This window comes from Schistocerca nitens, chromosome 7 (assembly GCF_023898315.1).
Source record: "Schistocerca nitens isolate TAMUIC-IGC-003100 chromosome 7, iqSchNite1.1, whole genome shotgun sequence".
NCBI lineage: Eukaryota > Metazoa > Arthropoda > Insecta > Orthoptera > Acrididae > Schistocerca > Schistocerca nitens.
The window spans coordinates 441,721,483-441,743,489 of NC_064620.1; positions in this window are offsets into that span (position 1 = coordinate 441,721,483).

Consider the following 22,007-nt stretch of genomic DNA (forward strand, 5'->3'; position numbering starts at 1 on the left):
GTGCTTCCAGAGGGCGAATCGTCCTGCAAACTGCACACTTTCCAGTCCGCAGCCATTCGACACCTACACAAGCAGCATTTTGATCTACATCTACACACAAGACTCCTCATGGTGTGTACCGCAAGATGATTCCTAGAGTAATGGTATTTCCGCCATTTTGCTGTTACAGTCGCAAATGGTCTGCGGGAAGGGTAACTGCTGATAGGTTGAAGTGTGAGTTCGAACTTTTCTAACTCCACCTCCGTCATATTTTCGATAGATATACGCAGGAACACTGCTATGCATAACACAACCCAGTCTGACACCTACTTTTCCTAAGAATAGATCCCCTTTAAATCGCGCCTTACACGTATTTCGGCAGAACTAATGCGTGTAAATGTGTTCACTGACTGGTCGGTCCTCGAGTAATGATTGAATAGCAAGGATTCCATGTATTTAAGCACACTGCGGTACTTATGTTTATGTCGAGGATTAACTTCCAGTCCCTGCGCGATAGGTCGATCATCTGCTTGTATTATACGATTAATTACAATTTTTTAGCACGTGGGCTATACAGGGTGGTCAATCTGAAATTTCGGATGATATTATCTCGAAAACTATACATTGGATAAAAATAGTGGGTAAGACAAGTCCGTAAGCTCCAAGGGGGCATCAAATGATACTACACGTGACCTCCCGTGGGGCGGAAGGCAGCTTCTAAATCTTGAATGGAAACACCCATTTTTTATTGCTGATTCGGATTCTCCATAAAAGAGTAATCAAGTTTTGTCTGAAACATTTTTCTAAACTATTGTCAGATGGCGCTGAAATCGAGAAAAAAGTAAAACTGGGGAAGAACTCAGATTTATTTAGAACCATCCGAGAAAGACGCATCAAATCGATAAAAAGTGTGCACCAATTCTTTCGTTACGCCACATTGAGCTATTTTTGTACAAAATGTGCTATACCTTCTTTTAGCATTACCCAGGAACAACGACATGGACGTAGTAGAATGATGTTCCCATGGGGTGCTTCACTAGTGTGAGTCCCCTTGCCTCTAACAATTTGGGGTGCTTAATTAATGAAATTAGCCAAGAAGAAATTGTTCAAAATTATCCCCATTTGCTTCAATGCATAAAGTCAATAGCCTGCGAAAGCCACAGTTTTGAGCAGCACATCCCGTGGTATGGCCGCACACGCTCTTCGAATGCGTTGCTCCATATGGTTTCAGGTTGTGGGCTGTCTTTCACAAACAATATTTTTAAAATAACCCCACAAGGAAAAATCAGGATATGTTAGGTCTGGTGAACGTGGAGGCCACTGAATTGGTCCGCCGCGTCCTATCCATCGGCCAGGGTACCATAAATTTAAACGTTCCGCACATTTTTAGCATAATGGGGAGCTGCTCCGTCCTTGTTGGAACCACATTTGTTGCCTAGTTTCTAAATCAACATCTTCCATTAGCTCCAATAAATCATCACGGAGAAGTTGTAAATAAGATTACCGAGTAACATTTCGGTGAAAAAAAAAAAAAAGGTCATATCAAGGTATAGTTTAAAATTCCACACCATACCATTAACGACCATTTGTGTTGATTGTCAATGGGTTTGTGCCAGTGTGTGTTGACAGGGGCGCAATAATGACCATCATGACGATTTAATCCGTCATTGTTTTTGAATGTGGCTTCTTCGGCGAACTTAGCGTATCTAAAAAATTCATTGTCACCTCTTTATAATTTCCAAGGCCCATTGGCAGTGCTCAATGTCAGAGGACATTGTCCTTCGACAAGAAGACCTTTGCGAGACTTTCAGAAGGTCGAGTAGAGAAACGAACCACGAGGAAGTTGGGGTTGTGGTGGACCCACATGGGTGGGAGACCGGCCCGTAATCAGTCGGTTGATGCTGCCTTGGTCGACTCCGGTTGTCCTTCACTGATGTTGTCTGTGGAGCTGTGATGTGGTGGCCTCATGTCTGTTGAACCACTATTCATGCTGCCCGACGAGACCAATTCCGGCGATTGCAAAGGGTGAGCCTTGCTGCGCATCGGACAGCTCTGAGTGTAACGAATGTTTGTCAAGTGGCGAGTTGCATCACAAGCTGGTTGTGAATGTTTCTCGTGAATCGAGATTAATTTTTGGAACTGTGTACTCTGGTTAAAGGTGTCACAAGTGTAGTGGCCTCAAGCATACGCTTGCATGTGATTTCGTGTTGCTTGGTCAGCTAGTCTGTTAGTATTCGCAACTGTAAACGCTCCCTTGCAGTGTCGTGTTTGCTGTGATTGCATACATTGAACCTTGTCAGTGTAGATTGGCCGTAACTTGGTATATTCAGGATCCGTTCTTGTCAGATAATGGAGTTTACCTTGTGTCAATGGTCACATGCCAGGCCCTCCTTTCAGTAATATAAGCTTTCGTTGTCGCCAACTATTGCTCCTTATGTTATAAACTTAGTACGTTTTAGTGCACTACTTCTCGGGTACTGTAACTGATCGCTTTTCCTTCCATACTGTAGGGCAAGCAATTGAAGCTGTTTTTCGGCGGTCTAAATGTTCTGTGAAACCCAGGTAACAAATTCAGGATAGGAAAGGATTAAACATCAACACGTGAAAGAGAGACCCATCAGATAGTTCGCCGTTTTCACCAAATTAACATTTATTTAAGAAATACATACTGATCAATTGAATTTCAGATTAATAAGATGAAAATGATCAGAATTCTAGTGACATAAAAAGTGACAAACTACGGAAATTTACCAAATAAGCACTAGGAAACAGTATTCAATAAACAAAAAGCGTCTGAGTTTATCACAATAAAAAAGGAATTTGAATCGTAATTTACAAGCTTCATGAATTAATCCTGCCAGAATACACAGTCGCTCAACCCAGGTATAGCTCCAAGGAACAAGACAACTATTCATCCTCTGCTAGGTATGGCAGACGACGAGACAAAGCGCTCCCGCTCCAGTAATTTAGACTTAGGGCGTTGTGCAGGATGCCGCAAAGCTAGCGGCCCAGAAGTGACGGTGCGAACACTAAGGTAGACTCGCGTGTTTCGCAGTCACACGCGAGGCAGCACCTTCAAACAACAACAGAATATACAGTCACAAATGATGAGACACGCTTTAGCAAGGTAAATACAACTCGTAACCTTAGATAAAACAACTAGTTAAAGCCAAACTTAAATAAGTAAAATTCAGGGTGTAAGTCGACTGGAAAAGAATAGGTGCAAGAAATTTAAATTGGTCTAAAGTTCTCTTAGATATCTCCGGTAAATCAAGTTCTTGACTGCTGAACAGAAATCCTAGACTTGCAAATGTTAGTCTGACATGCCACCCAAATGTTTTAACAGTATCCAAAAATAATTATTTACCATATTATCCTGTATGGTCAAAATAATAACAAACAAAAATGCTGGTGTTGAGTGCTATTACATATCTACAAATAAAGTTTTTGTTTTGCTTATTTTATTTTGGTGTGTTTCTTATCCTTCTGACTCTTTTGATGTGACAAATTTCTCTTCGAAGTAGCACGCTCATTCCAAGCTCTGTCTATTCATATTGTTTCCACCCTCCTCAGTTCTCATTTCAGAGCAGTACTTACACTCAACGTCCTCAATTATCCTCAGTTATTTGTTGGATGTAATTAACTTCCTTCCTCCCTCTACAGTGCCTTAACACATGTCTCATCATGTTTCACTTCGTCTAGTCATGTTTCCCACGAGTTCTCCACATAGCCGATTTTGCGGCAAACCTTATCATTCCTTATTAGTCCACCTAATTTTCAACGTCATTTACAGGCACCAGATCTCGACGATTCTCTTATTTTCCTGTATTCTCACAGTTTATGATTCACTTTCATACTTTGCTTTTACTCCAAAGGACAGTTCCCTCGAATTTCTTAGTTTAGTCCAATGTTTGATACCTGTAGACCTTCTTGGCTAGAACATACTCTTTGCCCTTACTAGTCTATTTATACGTCTTACCTACTTCGTCCATCATATGTTATTTAGCTTTGTGTCGCAGTTAGTCGCATCAATGGTAGTGATTTTTTTGGGGATCCTAATGTTACAGAGTGTAACAAAAAGACATGGCCAGATTTTCGCGAATGATTTCTCACACACAGAAGAATAATTTGCGTTATGCAGATGTTGACCTGAAACACATTAATTCAAGGTCAGAGCTCAATTTATACTTTTCTCCATAATCGCATTAATCATGGGAAACACCACTGCTTTAAATCATACTTAAAAATACAATACAAATAGTTATGCTCAATTCTTCAATATTGGAAATCGATGAAATTTTAGAGATAATGGACAAATCACGAATTAAAGTCCCACTAGGTTCAGTTTTGTATCCACTCATGTTTCTTTTTATGAGCTGTCGAGAATCGCCACAAAATTGTGCAGTTACGTATCAACAAAGACTTTGTGTCAGAGTTTGGGCCAGCATCTTTGGTGACTCATTTAGGGAAGTATACCATATTCTGCTGATAGTTTTGTTCTTAAGTGTTTCCCAAGAATGAAGCGTTGAAGAGTTGTAGAAACAGTGGTCTAACTAGCAAATAAAGCGTTTCTAGATCCGTCTCCATTTAACATACTTCCTCTGTGAACAAGGCATGTTACATGAATGTTTGGCCACACCTTTTTGTTACACACTATATTCTCGCCATTGTGAAATTCTTGCAGCTACTGTAATACTGGACTTCGCAAGAATTCAGTAATCAACTGAGAAATCTCATCGAGGAGCTTCCTTTTGCAACAAGGCAGTATTTCACCGCATATCTCTCCAAATACCGCGCACAGGACTATTTTGTTGCACCATGCCGTCGAGAAGTCGATATTAAAGTTTCATTGATGTTTGCTTGTCACTGACACGAGGACTCTTTATCACTATTGACATATTACCAATATCCTTCAGTTTTCCCAATATAGCGGTTAACTCCAGTAATTAAAATGGAAAATTCGTAATCTCCAGGTGAACAGTCCGCACCGCTGTGACTATATATATATATATACGTGTTCCCAGCTACTATTCGTCTGGCACCACACGCTGGATGACACTACCATTCCGCGTTTACTGTAATATCATTTCATTCAATAAGAATTGCAATTTCGACACTTAGGCCGTTATCAAGTGTCGCTACAACATAACATCAGTTGTAAAAGTCTCATAACATGTAACATTGTAAACATCACATTTATTGATCGAGCCAACATCAGAGGGCAACCAGTGCACTAGCATACATTAAAAACACCTGTACATTATTCCAAGATCGAGATATTCTAGACCATTATTTTGACCCTTTATTAATTGATATATTTTTTGTTTACAATTCGATACTTAACTGTAGAAAGATGCTAGGTGCCTAATTTGTGAAAAAATGTGGTAAGTGATTTGAGGGGTGCAGGATACCGAAGAGGATTACTTGTAGGAAAGGATATGTGCGTCGAGAATTACAAACGGCTACCCATGCCACAGCTAGATGGCAATGGTGCTACATTACCCACTTATTTCGTAAGAATGGTGCAATGTGCCATTCAGTTGTTTTTGCTTCTCTTTGCTGACGTGATAAGTGTATGCATAGACGTATTATTCTGTCCTTTTTGTGAATCACTGCCCTTCAGGCTATAAGGCATGCGCATAAATATCGCATAATATTATGATCATATACAGTCATAGAACATTGTCAAATAAATCAAATATTAGATGTGTATAGGTTATCTTTAAATAATTTTGTACGTATGTGATGAAAATTTTTTAGGTTATAGCGTGTGAATCCTACAAAAGATGTGGCTTCTGTTGAATGTGTACGTATTTCCAGTGTTCTTTGTAGTGATCATAATGTTTTGTTGTTGGGTACAATGCAAATATAGATTCAGGTGTAGTGAGCTGACGCCTGCATTGGAAAGAAATTTGCTTTTTAAATCCTGTAGAGAAGATTACTCAACACAAGGAACCTTCATGATGGATCTTCTTAGTGTCACACCAGTACAGTTACAATCGGCCTGGAATCTATGACAACCCCACTGAAAATCACTGGCAGGGATCGTCAGTTCAATATTCTATTCCAAACGGCGTAGGTGATTTTGATGCAGTTTATGATACATTTTTATTAATATTTTTGAAGTTGGAAAGAAAAGGTTAGAAATACTTATTAATAAGAAACATCTCGGAGAAACAACATTCACTAACCACAGAACAAGGCACAGTCAATCAAAATATAACGACGAAGACAAAATGTGTACAAAGCAGCAGATAAATGTCTTTCCCCGAGTAGTCAGGGCCATTGCAGCCGAGCGAGATAAAACAAGGAATACCTCAGTCGTTAACTGAATATTTCAAGACCGTACCCCCCCTCCCCCCCTCCCCCCCCCCAAGAAGATATATTCTGAAAGCAACCTAAGTTCCAGTATTCATCACTTTCTGAAAGAATTTCCCTTGTTTTCCCTCCAAAGACCAGGGAGGATTACTGCGAAACTTGTGGCCTACTGAACATTCAAGCAAAATCTAGATTCACGGCAGTAACAGGTGCTTTGAGAGATTCACCATAGGAAGGCAGAGATGTCACAGAGCCTTTCGAAGCTGTAGCGTTGCTCTTTGGGGGCAAAAAGAAAAAGAATTGTTATTTTATATATTTTTTTGAACAAATGTCGAAAAAGTAAATATTTTGGTGGGCCACTTGGCAACAGAATCAGGGATTGATTACACTATTATAATAACATACGTTGAGCATTAAATACCTGAATAAGAGAAACATTATCATTTATGTGCGTTTATATATTCACGATGTGGTCATACCCGGAACAACACTAAGGGACCAGAAGATTTACAGATTTTAAAAGAAATTCAACACTACACATTTAAAAATAATTGGTTCAGAAATAATAGGAAAACGATAATGTTCCTTCTGCCTCACGCTGCGTTCGGCTCATCAGCGCGATCGTAATTTCTGATGATGAACTTTTCATATTAAATTACAATAAATGACCATTGAGGTTAAATACTTTATACATAACAGTCAAAATGTCCTCTTGATGCTGGCTGTTCGTAATCAGTTTCAAGAAACTACATGTTTTCTGATTGGAAAAATAGCAATTAGCATATTCACTCAGTATTTTCACATGAAATATAAAATACCGTTGCGGAACGCAGCATGTCCGCGTCCGCCTTTCATGGAATAGGAACAGTAAAAGGTGAGGCGCCAATTGCCTCATTTGTCTTGAAACAACAGAATTCTTTTTTTTTATATCATTAATCGTTACATGTACATAGAGATTTACAGGCACCGCGCAAGAACGGCAAAGATAAAGAATAATAGATTCTGTCGCTGCTATGCGATGGTTCATTTCTTTTACTTTACAATTGTTCGATAGCTTCGCCATTAGTTGCCTTGTTACAGCTTGTAAGTATCTGTAGGTGATACCATTCAGTCTTATATCTGAGTGTGGGATGAGCATATCGCTGGTAGAAGTGATACGGAAATAGGGCGGTGCGTTCTGAAAGTGTTGTACATCGGGATAACAATGAGAAGAAAACCTTACTGTTGGGAGTTAGAACTGTGCTGCTCAAAACAAGAATCATACGACGGTATTTCTTTAATTTTTTTTTTGGCGACAAATGGGTTCTTCACAATAACAGAGCAACAGTTTCTTGTTAGTGGGGACAGCTTCCTTTCCTGTGACTTTGGGTTTGCCGTGGTACAGAAAAGTCAGTGACGACGGCATTTTGCACCCAGTGACGAATGCAAAATGGCGAAGGAAGCAAAGGTTGTTAAATATTTCAAAGTAATTTCCATGAATAGTTCAAAGTTTTTTAACATTGAAGCTAACGCAGAAATTCTGCACATTTCAGAAGCTGTCAGGATCACATACGATTCATCAGACGTAGAAAGTGCAGCAGCAAAAGAATGTTAACACTGAAATAAAAAGGGTCCGTAAGGTGAAACTCATCAAAACCGGAAACATGAAAGAAACATTAACTCTGCTACCTTTGAATCTAGTACCTCAACGAACTCAATTATAGATGAAAATAAGGATTTGAAAGCTGCGATCTCTTACGTGGAAACGAATGACCACGCAGAATATAATATGCATATCTGTGAAGAGTGACTGAGAACGTGGTACCTGGAATAGTTTCATAGAACTTAGTGTCTTTCATAAATGTCTATGTTTGAATTGTCTTGAGCACCAAAAATTTCCAACTGTGGCGTGAAATTGCCACTACTGTATGATAAAGAACTCTCATTTGTAAAATGGAAAAGTTTGAGCAATAAATTATTAAAACACTTAACTACAGCAAGTTTTTTGTAATAACCTTTGTTCATACATTTGGTACTTTGCACCTTTCTACAGTTAAGTATCAAATTAATTGTGAATTGTGAAAAGAGGATGACTGTAGTCAATGGACAATAAGTGGAATGTCTAGTGCATATGAGATTCGGCTGTTGACTGGTTTTTTAAACGGGCGAGTTACTTTTATCGTCAAGTTTTCTTCGATGAGTCACGTCACGTCCAACAAGAAGAATCGATCCCCATTTTTTTACATCATGAGAGTCTAGCAAACAGATCAGGTAACAGCGAGGAGTGCACCAGTTGGTTGAGATTGAAATGAAAATTAAGTGGCGAGAGGAGCGATGTGTAGCTATGCAAATAGAAGGTAGGCTCCAAGAGACAAGGAAAACCAGCGGCAACGAACTACATGTATTGCACAAAACATTAGATCTTACTGCCCACCGCAAGATTGCCACCTGGTAGCGTTGTGAGCACTTGACGCAGTGTGGAATGGGGAACTACTCTAGCGACAATATGCCGCAAGCGAGGAAATCTGCTGACATAAGCACCATGATAAAGGGTAGAAAGTTATGGCCTGGAGCCTGGGAACGGGCATCTCTGGAACGGAAAAACAGGTCGGCTGTTAGCATCCAATGTCGTGAGCATCTACGGAAAATTGTTGAACGGTAGTGCATTTTCCACCAGCATAACTGTCCGTGTCATGAGGCCAGAATCGTGATACAGCGGTTTGATACGCATTATAGATAACTCCGTTTACGTATTGTCCGTCAAATTCGGGGGATGGAAGTTGCCTGGGACGTTTTCGGGTGCCAGCTACGCGCCTGCAAATCACGGGCACGCAGACTATAGAAATTGTATAGACATCCGGTGGCAAAAACCTCCAGAAGCCTATCAAAGACTAATACAATTCATGCCACGCAGTTTTCGTTCCAAAGGTGAACTAACATGCTATTAAACACGTAATCACAATAATTATTATTTTGGTTCATCAATGATAATGTGTAAAAATAGTCCATAAGAGGCGTTTCATTGCGGTAACATTCTTTGATCCATGGTGCATATCTTACGCGTTGATATTCTTATGATTACTCCACAGATCACTGGATCTGAGTTTGAATGATAATGTGAGCAACCACGGAGCCATGATCGCGAAACTAACTTCTTGAACCAGTAAAGAATGAAGCAATGAGTCGCTGATATGACAGGTTAAAACTTTGTCGCTCTGTGGTTGGGCAGGTCCAATGGGTTCTCCCCTCCCTCTCCCTCCCATCCTCAAAAATCTTTTTGAAAGAGGAGCCGATTCTCGGTATCCGTCGTAATTCCATATTCAGGGTCCAGTGTGGCAAGATGACAGAAATACTCTGTAGACATGTCTTGTTCAAACTGGGAATAAAGTTTCTAGAATGCGTTATTATAGAATCAACTAATTATTTTTCTTTCAGCATCATTTATGTTCAACATCTGAGTAGAAGCCCCTAATTTTGATTCTTTTATGAAATTTCACCTCAAGAGAGCAATCTGATAATCATCGCTTTATGTGAGACTTAACCATCGATATGTGTCATATTATCCCGTGAGTTAGGCATCGTATGCTCACAGTTTGTTAATATTTATTCATAGATCGCTTACATAGAAATTTAGATGAAAGGTATCCCATTTTTGTGGCTGTTTCTTTCGAGTATTATGAAGACTTTTGTTCACCATCATACACGCTCATGGTTTCATTGCTAATGAGGTATAGTCCCTAGGACTGTGCATTACATTACATTGTGCATAGAGCGATTAAGTACATCCCCACACGAATTTTTAACCAGTGATTATTTTTATGATTTTCAACATTTTCGATTAAGATATTGTGCCTTTGAAATGCACTTCACACGGAACAAAATGTATCTATTTCTCGGGTTGGCCATCAGTAAAGCTATACGGGAAGTTCTTGTGAGAGTTTGCTCCACTTTAAATGATAAGTTCTTCGTGAATATTGCAGTGACATTTGTTCATTATTATCTCACTAGTTCATTGTTTCACAGCTAATGAAATATAGCTCTTTTCATGGTGTAGAACGTTAAAACATGTGACGAATGTGTATCTGCATACCGTCCATAATATTACTCCGCAACCATTTATTAAATAATTTAAGACTTTGTTACGTGCCTTTAATACGAGCTTCTTCCACCACCTCGTGCATTCGTCCTTTGCTCAGCTTGCTGTTAGTATCCAGTGGTTAATATGGTTTTCCACTATTAGTGAACAGCATGAGTGTGCATTAGTATGATAGAATGCTGATTACTGATATTCGACACCCCCGCCCCCCTCCCCCAACCATGTGTTACCCTGTGTACCTATTTCAGTTGGAAACCAAAAGATCATGTATCCTAGTATTATTTAATGGCTCCTGTTTAAGTGCTGATGAGCTCCAAATCATTGAGGCTAACCCTTTTTCTCAAACAAATAAATATCTGTCATTAATAAGAAATGAACCACCTTGTTAATGTAAGTGATTTTTCATTATCCAATTCATTGTTCGCTACACCCAGATTCTCTTACCACAAGAGATCAATATGCCTGCTATTTCGAGATTGCTAAGAAGTGGTGCAATTACAAGAAAGAGGCATGTGTAACATGATATAACGTAGTGTGTGTTAAGAAGTGTTACTTTCCCTGACTTGTTCATATCAAATCGCTATATACCTTCCCTGATTTCCTCGTATAAAATCGCGTTGTCCATTCTGTTTATGACTATCATTGGGTCAGATTAATACCGTACAAACACGAGCCTTGTAGTGAGCTGATGTCACGTACTCGGAAGAACAGTTCCCATCATTACAAAAGACATTAGAGCCTCTCGCTTAGAATCTATGCTTAGAAATTTTTTTTAACATTGAAGTGAGCCATTAAATGGCAAACAATACAAAGAACACTTTCCACATCCACTTTTATGTGTACCGATATGATGGGTATTAGGACAATACAAAACTGAACATTGGTACGTAGTTGTATACAACGCGCTTGTCGCCCTTGTATATCTTTCCTTCCAGCCGATCTTTCCCATTTCCCAATATTCTTCACTCTTGCAGTCTCCTTAAATTTCCTTTCCCAAGAAAAGACTATATCACAAACATCTGCTTTGTACATGTATAAATTCTTTCTGTGTCTACCCTTATCATTGTTATTATTATTGGTATTATTATTACTATTACCAATACTAGTAGCAGCAGCAGCTGTTGTAAAAGTACTGTCAGTATTAACATTTTCAGTTCACAATCAGTATTACATACTCACACTGTCACTGTAGACACTCGAAGCATTTTAATACCATTTGTCATATTAAAATTTTTCTTCATATGTCAATATGATCAAAAGAAAATACTGTATATGTGAAGCCGTTGTCCGATATTATGGAGGGCCTGATTGTCCAAATCAGATCATGTTAAATAAAGAAGTAAATAAATAACTCAGGACCCTAATTCAGGCACTAGCCTGGGGGTGCTTTCACCCAGCTTTTAATATCAAACCATTCGACATTCGTTACTGGATAGAGGTTACCTCTAAACGTTTCCTTGTATCGCAGTATGTTGCACAAGCACGTCATCGATAATTTCTTATGCTACACAGCGATAAATTTTCTTATTAACATACCACCCACTCATCTGACTAGATATTCGGCGTAAATCAATTTTTGTTTCATTACATTCATAATTATTTCTTTCACTCTATTTTGTACTCACCTCTCTTAGTATTGTTTCAAATGCTCTTATCCGCCAATAAATTAATGACTAAGTAAACCGCATTTATGAATGCTTTTTCCATTAAAAGTCCACATCTGACATAAGTGAAAAATATTGTGTGTCAATTTCAAGAACACCCGACAGGTTACCCACATTTAGCTTGTCAACTTCGTGCGGTCTTTGCTGCTTTTTAATAGAACACATCTTGATAGTGAGTTTGTTAGCTATCCCCCTTACAGTCGGTTCTCCAGAAATGCCATTACATTGCGAGTATATCGTTAACTGTGTTGTTCCCTAATTTTATTCACCTTTTGATAACACATCAGTAGTGAACTGGAAACCTACAATTCTCTTTATATAGTCTAAAGCGGACATCAGTGGATTGAAATTTCTCGCACTGAGGAGTGATAAATACTTTACTTGGGAAAAAACTTTCAATTCCCTAGATTGCATAAATTAGTCTTTGTTGTTGACAACCGTTTTCGACAGTTGTAGAATTGGTGGAACGCTAAAATCACTTAATTGCTGACTGATGATCTCTTTTTTGACAGTAGCAGATTTAGAGGTTCAGTGAGGAAGTCGTACAACAAGAGACAGGAGACCTCAAAAAATGAAATAAGAAGGTACGTTCATTTATACTATGTTGCTGTCAGTTCGTCACTGGTGTGGCTACTCCCGTCTGGGCTTTAGCCACTGTTAAGAAATGCCAGCAACCCCATTGTGAATCCGTGAATAGAACGATATCTTGAACGGTTGTATTAATCAGCATGATTCCACGAATTGCCTAATACGACATGAGCTAAAACCGAACTGTCGCCACCCAAAATCAGTTATGTCATTGCAGTTGGAGGAGAATCAAAACCTGTACAGACTGACTAATTATTGGCTCTGAGCACTATGGGACAACTTCTGAGGTCATTAGTCCCCTAGAACTTGGAACTAGTTAAACCTAACTAACCTAAGGACATCACAAACATCCATGCCCGAGGCAGGATTCGAACCCGCGACCGTAGCGGTCTTGCGGTTCCAGACTGCAGCGCCTTTAACCGCACGGCCACTTCGGCCGGCGACTAATTATTCAATCTGGAAAGGTTTATTTAACAGTAAACTTGTACAACATTGTGTAAAATTTGTATACAGCTGTAAAATGTCTATTTTGTTGCAGTGTGTTAATAATAATCAATACGGTATCCCTGGCTGTCAGAGATATTCTCAGATCCATTATGAAATAAAACTTTCAGGAAATCAAAAGTGAACTTCCGTAGATCTTCAGTATTTTCGTAAGGTACAAACAGGAGACTTTTGCAGAAGCTATTGTGCAGTAAAAACCTTATACATTATGATGATATTTCACATGAAAAGCAAAATGTTTAGCGAGGAAATGGAAAACAAAAATTAAACGTGGCCTAACATTCCCTGTGCGATTTCAGTGATCTGTAGAATCTCCACTACATTAGATAAATGATTTTCTAAGATGTGTGTGACTCGCAAACGGCATATTTTGTGTGACGGTGAAGGGAGACAAAACCTGAACTGAAAAAATTTTCTCTCCGATTAAATATCGTGTCATCGTATATCCCGTCGTGAAATCGCACGACAGTTGCCAAGAAACTTCTTCTGCTGCACAAATTTTTGTAAAATGTGACTTGTCAGTCACCAGACAGAAGACATCTTCAAGGTGAATATGTAAGTTCTGTACGAAAGGTTCATAATCCTTTTGTTTCTCATTTCTCATGCTTCCTGCCAATATCATGGAGAAATGTACTGCTGGAACCAGCTAGTTTCTGGCATGCGAAAAACTCTGACAATCTGTCAATATTTTTATGGAGGAGGGTACGAAGAGGCAATCCGTAGATGTTCCCACATCCACGCATTAACCAAAGTTTTTAGAATTATCTGAGCAGAACATTAAGCTGCTTACTGAACTGAAATAGAATGAATTGGTTCAAATGGCTCTAAGCACTATTTGACATCTGAGGTCATCAGTCCCCTAGACTTAGAACTACTTAAACCTAACTAACCTAAGAACATCACACACATCCATGCGCGAGGCAGGATTCGAACCTGTGACTTTAGCAGCAGCAGCGCGGTTCCGGACTGAAGCACCTAGAACCGCTCGGCAACAGCGGCCGGCATAGAAAGAATATTGGCGAATTCATAGTATTCGATAATACGTAAGCATCTGGACAAAACAATGTGACATCAACAGCAAATATCTCATCACTACCGTGTGACACCGCCTTATCGTTGATAACAGTCTCAATTCTCCGTGGAAACAAGTACAAAAGCTTATTCAGGTGTGCCATATCCAGTTGACTGCACTAATTGATAAGTAGACCCTGTAGCCCTACCAAATTGCGGGAAAGTTGAATGCAGCATTGCGTCAGACATGCCCAGGTATTTTCTGTGGGATTAAGATCGAGTGGTTTAGCGGGCCAGTCGAGCTTTATAGTGTGTCTGAGTAATCTACATCAAGGAAGATATACATGGCTGCAGTCTAGTGTCCGACACACTATGTCGTCACTCAAAAGCCGCATTCAATTAAGGATGAGGTCGCAAACTTGGATTAGCTTCCTCATTAGCTGCATAATATTTCACACCCAATGAAAATCAGTGCCAGACTGGGCCTCAAAATCGAATTTCCCTCTTACCGCGAGCGGTCGCCTTAAGCACTTCAACTATCCGAGCATCAGGGCAAACGAAAATTTGAGCTGCTCCTTGAAGCATGCTCTGACACCCAGAGTTGCTATCGAGATCGATCGCGACAAGCAGGAAATCCGGATTCGATTTGCGGTCCGGCACAAATTTTCATTTGCACCGAAATATTCTACAGCTGATGAGGAACCATAATCTCAGTTTGCGAGTCCACTCTTTATTTGAATGCGGCTATTGATCGTCAAGGCAGTGTCTCAGATATTTCACTGCAATGTTTCACGCCACAGCACGGCAATGATGAGAGGAAACAGTATCGCATCCTGTGGGGCATCACGGCAGAATAGTGCATCAAGCGGAGAGTAGACGACAGGACAAATGGAGATTTGGGCCGCTCCTGGAAGCATGCTCGGAACGACGAAGTCGATAAGGCGACTGCTAGCGACAGGCTGGAAATCCGGGTTGGAGTTTCAGTCCACCACGTGAAGGACACGTGTTACTTTTGAATCATGGAAAAGTCGAAGTTTTTTATGGCTTTATTAAATTCGATAGTGTTTCCTGATTATGTGGATATCTACGTTATTGGACTTAGAATGAAAAAGACCAGTGTTCTCAAAACGATTAGAAAGTTTTTACTTTCAGCGATTCTGTTCGGGTTATAAAATATACATTGGTCGCACCGCTGGTTCCCACCATGTGTAAATGATCACCTTGCTTCTGTTCATTTTCGCTTGAAATGTTTTCTTTACGTCTTCCAGAAGTTTGTTACCTATATGCTGTAGAGTTTTGCGAATCTAAATCTTCATTAATGAACAATATCTGCCAACAACACCACTCATGAAAAAATTATGTCACAGAAAATTCAAGGGTAACGGTTTACCAAGAATTCCATGCTACTGAGAGAAATCTGCGTATCAGTTATTCAGGGATGACTTAAATTTTTGTGTTATCATTGATGCTATGTGTAGTGGACCTTAAAATCTTCTTTCTAGTTTGTAGTTCAGTTTCTTTCAGGCAGTCTACGTCATCACACAGTTAGCATTTCGACACTTCCTTTATTATGGAAGACACTTCGATAGTTAATAACATAGGAAAATGTATCACAATACCACCAGTATTTTACACACAATAATGAACTAAATGCAGAATTCTATTGTTAGCAAATATATTTTCTTTTAACATTATATACGATGAAATCATACATTTATTTGTATAAAACGTATGTTCATTTCTGGTACTCTCATGCAACAAAGTAATTTAATAGATATTTTCACGGAAGCATTTGTACATAAATATAAATAATACACATTCACTAATGAAGCAACAAGTAATTAAAAGAATGATGAGAGAAAGCTTTAAGCTGAAGGTATGCAGAAGGGTGATGACAATAGTTTAGTATCATTCTCAGGCACATTTCAATATGCTCGAAATCTTAATTCGCGGTTTTCGGCAAGTTGTTCTTTCTGAATTTAGGCACACATATCTCGTTAAGTTTATAAAGTATTGCGTTAACTTTTTCTGAAACTTGAAGTTATGTGGTGGTGGTGGTGGTTAGTGTTTAACGTCCCGTCGACAACGAGGTCATTAGAGACGGAGCGCAAGCTCGGGTTAGGGAAGGATTGGGAAGGAAATCGGCCGTGCCCTTTCAAAGGAACCATCCCGGCATTTGCCTGAAACGATTTAGGGAAATCACGGAAAACCTAAATCAGGATGGCCGGAGACGGGATTGAACCGTCGTCCTCCCGAATGCGAGTCCAGTGTGCTAACCACTTGAAGTTATGTATATGTCAAGTACATGTAAACTCTATTGCAGGATCAGCTACATTATAGACACACAAAACTTTTAATTAAGCCAAATATTCGAAATATTAAAATATAACGTGTAACAATTTTTGTTTTAGTTAATGTAGTTGATGTTTACAATTAAATACGTCTGGCATTTCACTCAATGTGTTATACATATATCTTATGAAATTTGGTCTCCTCCACATGTGTATTACTGGGTTAAATAGTTCTTGCATTTGAAGAAGCATCTGAGAAAATCTTATGCATCGGTTTTTAAATTATTGTTTTTATGAACGTCAATATGTCGTATGTTGTCCTATATTCTTGCAAATTGTTTAGAAGATGCTCTTCATTGATTGCGATTAACTGAAAACCGCAAAAGATATACAAAAGTGCATAAAATAAATAAGTATTGATTTTCACAAAACATGGAACCCAAAAAGTAGCCTGGATGGCTGCGAGCAGTGTACCATTCACTGCAACCACGTTCGACAGTTCATGTTGATACACAAACAAACTGGTCAACTTCATTCGTGGTGTGATCAGAACGTAGCTGCGTTACCTCACTGTGTCACGTATCGACGTCAGCTCCTTTTACTGATACTATGAAAATGACCGGCACGCAGAAACCACGTCACTAACACGAACTGCGTTAGCGTTGGAGGGTCACGCGACGGCCTAGTACCCGTTCGAAACCACGCTCCAAATCGAGAAGTGAGGTCCTTTAAGAAGATTATTGATATTTTTTCCTGTGGTACTGGTAGGATTTCGTAATTGGTCCTGAGAAACTGAACACTTTTCTTTCTATTTGAAGCCACTTTTTTTACTTTCTCGCCTTTGTGATGAAGATGAGGTGAAGTGCTTAAAGCCCCCAAAGGAAGAAAAATTCCAAACCAGTCGGGAATAGAAGCAACACCCTTCTATTCAGAGGGAGCTACACTAAACGCACATTTCCACTTTCTTCTTCTTCTTCTTCATCATCATCCTATCTATTGCTTCGTCGTTTTTCTTCTGCAGTTCTGTGCGGATGTCTCATGGTATCTCTCAGATTTCAAAGATGAGAATCTTACACAAATTTTTTTCTGCACAGGGTGGCCATTCGGCCAACGTTCGCTCAGTGAATATAGAGTTAGTTCCCTAAGGAAGTATAGGGCCCCTGTAACTGCCTCTCATTTGAACTTCAGCCAACTGTTACAACTAAGATAAAATTTCGTCTCCAACGGCTTTACCATCGATGATTCATTAAGCATCTATCTTCCTTCCCTTCTTTATTGTCATGATGGTGACTGTTTATTAGCAGTATTAGTGTTCTGATTACATGAAGCTTGGATTTATATTATCTTTCATGTAAACGGTATCAGAGAATATATCGAAGAAGATAATAAAGCTAGAATCTTGTCCGATTTTCACTACGTTCGGGATCGCAGCTGTCCTACTCTTAGACACAGAAGACACCTTAGAAACATGACCGAACATAACAAATAAGATAGGCGAATAATTTGCAACAGGTCAGATAAGTTTTCAACACTATTATCACCATATCTATCATGGTAACATTATTAATGAAGGGAGAGACTAATTCATGTAAATTAAAATTTAATCCACTTACATACACAAAAATTTAAATATACGACATTTGGAATTACAGAATACAATAAATTGGATGTCAATCCATGTCACCAGCAATTTTGTGGCATACTCTAAAGTAACGTAAGATACAAGGAAGCAAGAATGGAACCACTACCAATGGGATGCGTAGAAATGCAAACAATAAAATAATGATAAAATTTTGTATTTATGGGGATCCACAGCCTCCAGATTCTTAATAGACGTAAGCATGGTGCGTAGTAGGCTGTAATGTGATGTTTATTTAATCATGCGCTTAGCTATTTTCGACTAAGTGTCATGCTCCAGCACTTTCGTAACATCAGTACTTCATGTCATTTTCAAATCACTCTTTTCACAAGTAAAAATTAGCCACATAAAATGACGGAATATGGCTATTTTTTACTTCTCGTTAAGAGTGATTTGAAAATGACATTAAATACAGGTGTTACAAATGTGCTTGACAATGGTTTAGTTGACATTATGTTTTCGAAGAAAAAAAAGTTGTTAAATCATGATTGCAGATGTGGAACTGTTATGTAGTGAAACACAAAACGGTGTAACGAAGGAAATGTATGGCGCATGATACACATGACACAGATTTTGGTTGCGGTTGGAAATAGGGTACCCGGCGCTATGATCATTCGATCCAACACTAAAATATCCCTGTTCAACGAAGACGAACGTTGAAGAGATAAGCAGTGCTATTCTAGACACTAACATTTAAGGAATACGGCTATTCAACTAATAGTTTTACATTTTTTACTGGCCAGAGAAAGGACAAGAAGTAAATGGGAAAAATATTCCATGTTCATGTCGAAATCCGAAGTGTAAAATGTTCTCGATATACAATGTTGACCATTTGCTTGGTAACGAGAATATTAAATATGGTTACAGTCACAACTAACAAAGTGTGCGCACGTTTAAACTAAATGAAATGGCGTAATGTTTCTTTTGGACTGGCGTTCGAACCTTGCACCTACTCGATTGTTAACTACACACATTTATATGTCAGATATACAAATTTTCACTAGTAGCGTGATGATGATACTGAAATGACGAGATGAAAAATATTTTCCTTACTGTTAACTGTTTACTTTTGGAAAATGGCCACAAATATACGTGAAATAGCTGTTTATTTTTTCAGTAGCGAGACGGAAGATGTATGAAGTGGAAATGAGGCGACAAATTTTGTGCTAGTTGGGAGTCGAATCTACACATACCATTGTTGATGACACACGAAGTGCTGTTAATAGCACTGCTCCAAGGTTGGCCTATGCTAAAAGTCGCAGAGGCTACATCGGCGAACCCCGTCACTGCAGTTAGAGCCCACTACTCGGCGACAGGCAACAGCTGCATCGCTCAAAGAGGGCGCAGTCAGCGCAGACCAACTTGCTTCGGCACGTGATCGAAAATAGATCTGGCGCCTCAACAATATTTAGACCCGTGCGTGGTTATGGCTAGTGAATACTCTACGGAAGATTTCTCTGGGCTTCACGCCGATCGCTTCCATGGTTCCTCAATCAGCAGGTCTTCTGGAATCCTCCCACAAACTTTCGTTCGCCTCGGATGCTATGTGGTGATGCAGGCAGTCGTTCTCAAGTTAAGTCGAATCTCGGCTTGTTATTTTGGTCGAGCACAGAGTTTGTATAACAGGAGACAGTCAGTTCGTCGTGTAGCATTACTTTGACTCTAGTAATTGTTGTTCAGTTTCCAGTGGCTGACAGTTACTGGTGTTGCGTACGTCATTCACTTTAAAGACAGAGACTTAATATTGTGAATGATTTCTTCTGTTGTTTAATTACGCTCAAAGGGAGGCGAACCACCGTGTTAGACTCTTTCCAATAAACTTGATTTTTGTTGTCTACTTAGGCTTTTGCTTTGCCTGGTGTGGTCCACTTAAATTGGTCATGACTTTTTTTTATAAGGACTTACTCTGCCGCGCGGGATTAGCCGAGCGGTCTGAGGCGCTGCGTCATGGACTGTGTGGCTGGTCCCGGCAGAGGTTCGAATCCTCCCTCGGGCAAGGGTGTGTGTGTTTGTCCTTAAGATAATTTAGGTTAAGTAGTGTGTAAGCTTAGGGACTGATGACCTTAGCAGTTAAGTCCCATAAGATTTCACACACATTTGAGAATTTTTTGACTTATTCTGAATGCTTGTGCTACATCCCAGGTGGGTGTTACTTCTCTCTGTGCTTTCCAGGTTTCTGGTGGACGAAGGAATCTGGCTACATGCCTTTCCCTCATCGAGGATTTTGACCAATCCGTCTGGTTCTCGGCGGCTCTGCAGGACCCTCGCACGTGTTTGCTGCCCGCAACTCGCCGACCCAATCTCAACCCATCCCACTAGCTGGCCTGCTTTTTTGGCTAAGCCTTCCACCAGCAAAGATGCCACCGGTGACGGTGAACCAAGTAGTTGCCATCGTGGTGTAATTTTTTTGTAGCATTTCATCGTCAGCAGTGCCACTGTCGTAGAACAAAAAACACAGTCGATGGAAAAAATGGACACCAAAGATGAAGTGTACTTATCATCCATGAAGATGAACGTAGAGTGTGACCGACTGAGTCTGAGAAGACACTGACTGCGTGTATTCTCCTGATGTCATTAATGTCCAGTCCATATTTTCTATCTCCGACAGATTACTAGCAGTTTATTCTCTGTTTCCTACAGGTTATTAAAATTTCATGTGCGTATCACCACCGTCCCAATAGTTTTTCTAATTGTTCTTCAATCTTCAACCACGTATCGCTGTCTGGGCTTCCCTACACTACAACCTTTATCCAAGCAATTGAGAAGCAAGTAGCGACACTATTGAGGTAAAGGGACAGTTCAGCTTCGCATTCAGTAGCAAGCGGTGTCCTCATGCCGCATCCTCATGATGGTCCCAATGGCTGCCACAATGCTTAACACCATTTTCAAATTATCCCTTACAAAGGAAACCCAGGAGAGCTGCTCCAATTTAACCTTCGCGCCACTGAAAAGATAGGATAAATAAGTGTTAGTGTCAGTGGTGTTCAGGAACAGCGAAAATCGTTAAAATTCAACAATGCTCGAGCGGCCCAATGGAATCCCTATCACTTTCTGTACTGAAATTACTGCTGAGCTAACCCCTCTTTTAACGAAAATCAATCGGAGATTTTTGTAACAGAACACCGTGGCCAGTAGTTGGAAGAAAGCACAGGTCAAACACACTTACAAGAATCTTGGTAGAAGAGATGGGCAGAACTACACTCCAGTTTCCTTGACAGCATTTGTGGTAGAATCCTAGAACGTATCCTGAGCCCGAACATAGAAGGATACCTCGAACAAAATAATCTCTTTCATTCCAACCAGCACGGATTCCGAAAATATCGATCATGTGAAACCCAACTCACAATTTTCCCACATGACATATGGAAAGCTTTAGATCAAGACAGCCAGGTAGATCCAGTATTTCTTGATTTCGAAAAATAATTTTCCTTGGTATCTCTTGTATGCATATTGTCAAAGTATGATCATCTGGGGTATAAAGTAAAATTTGTGGGTGGAATGCTGATTTTTGGTCGGGAGGACGCAGCATATCATCTTGGACGGTCTTCATCAGATGCAGAAGCAACTTCAGGTGTTCCCTGGAGAAATGTATTAACGAACTTGGGGACAATAACAATCCCAGACGTTTTACACTTATTGGAGTCATCTTTAATGAGGCACTGTCTGAGAGAAGCCACACAAATATTCAGATCCTGATAAGTTTTCAAGGCGGTGCAAAGTTGGAATACTAATGCCTGGGTGTAGAAAGATGAAAGGGTATGAAATGGAACGCTCAAACAGTCGTAGATTAAGCGGATGGCAAACTGAAAATCGTATGTAAGATACTGTGGAAATGCTTTCCCACTCTAAAGGAGACTGCCTACAATCACTAATGCGACCCAAACTAGACTACTGCTAAACTGTGTGGGACCCATACCAAAGAGAACTAACAGGGAATA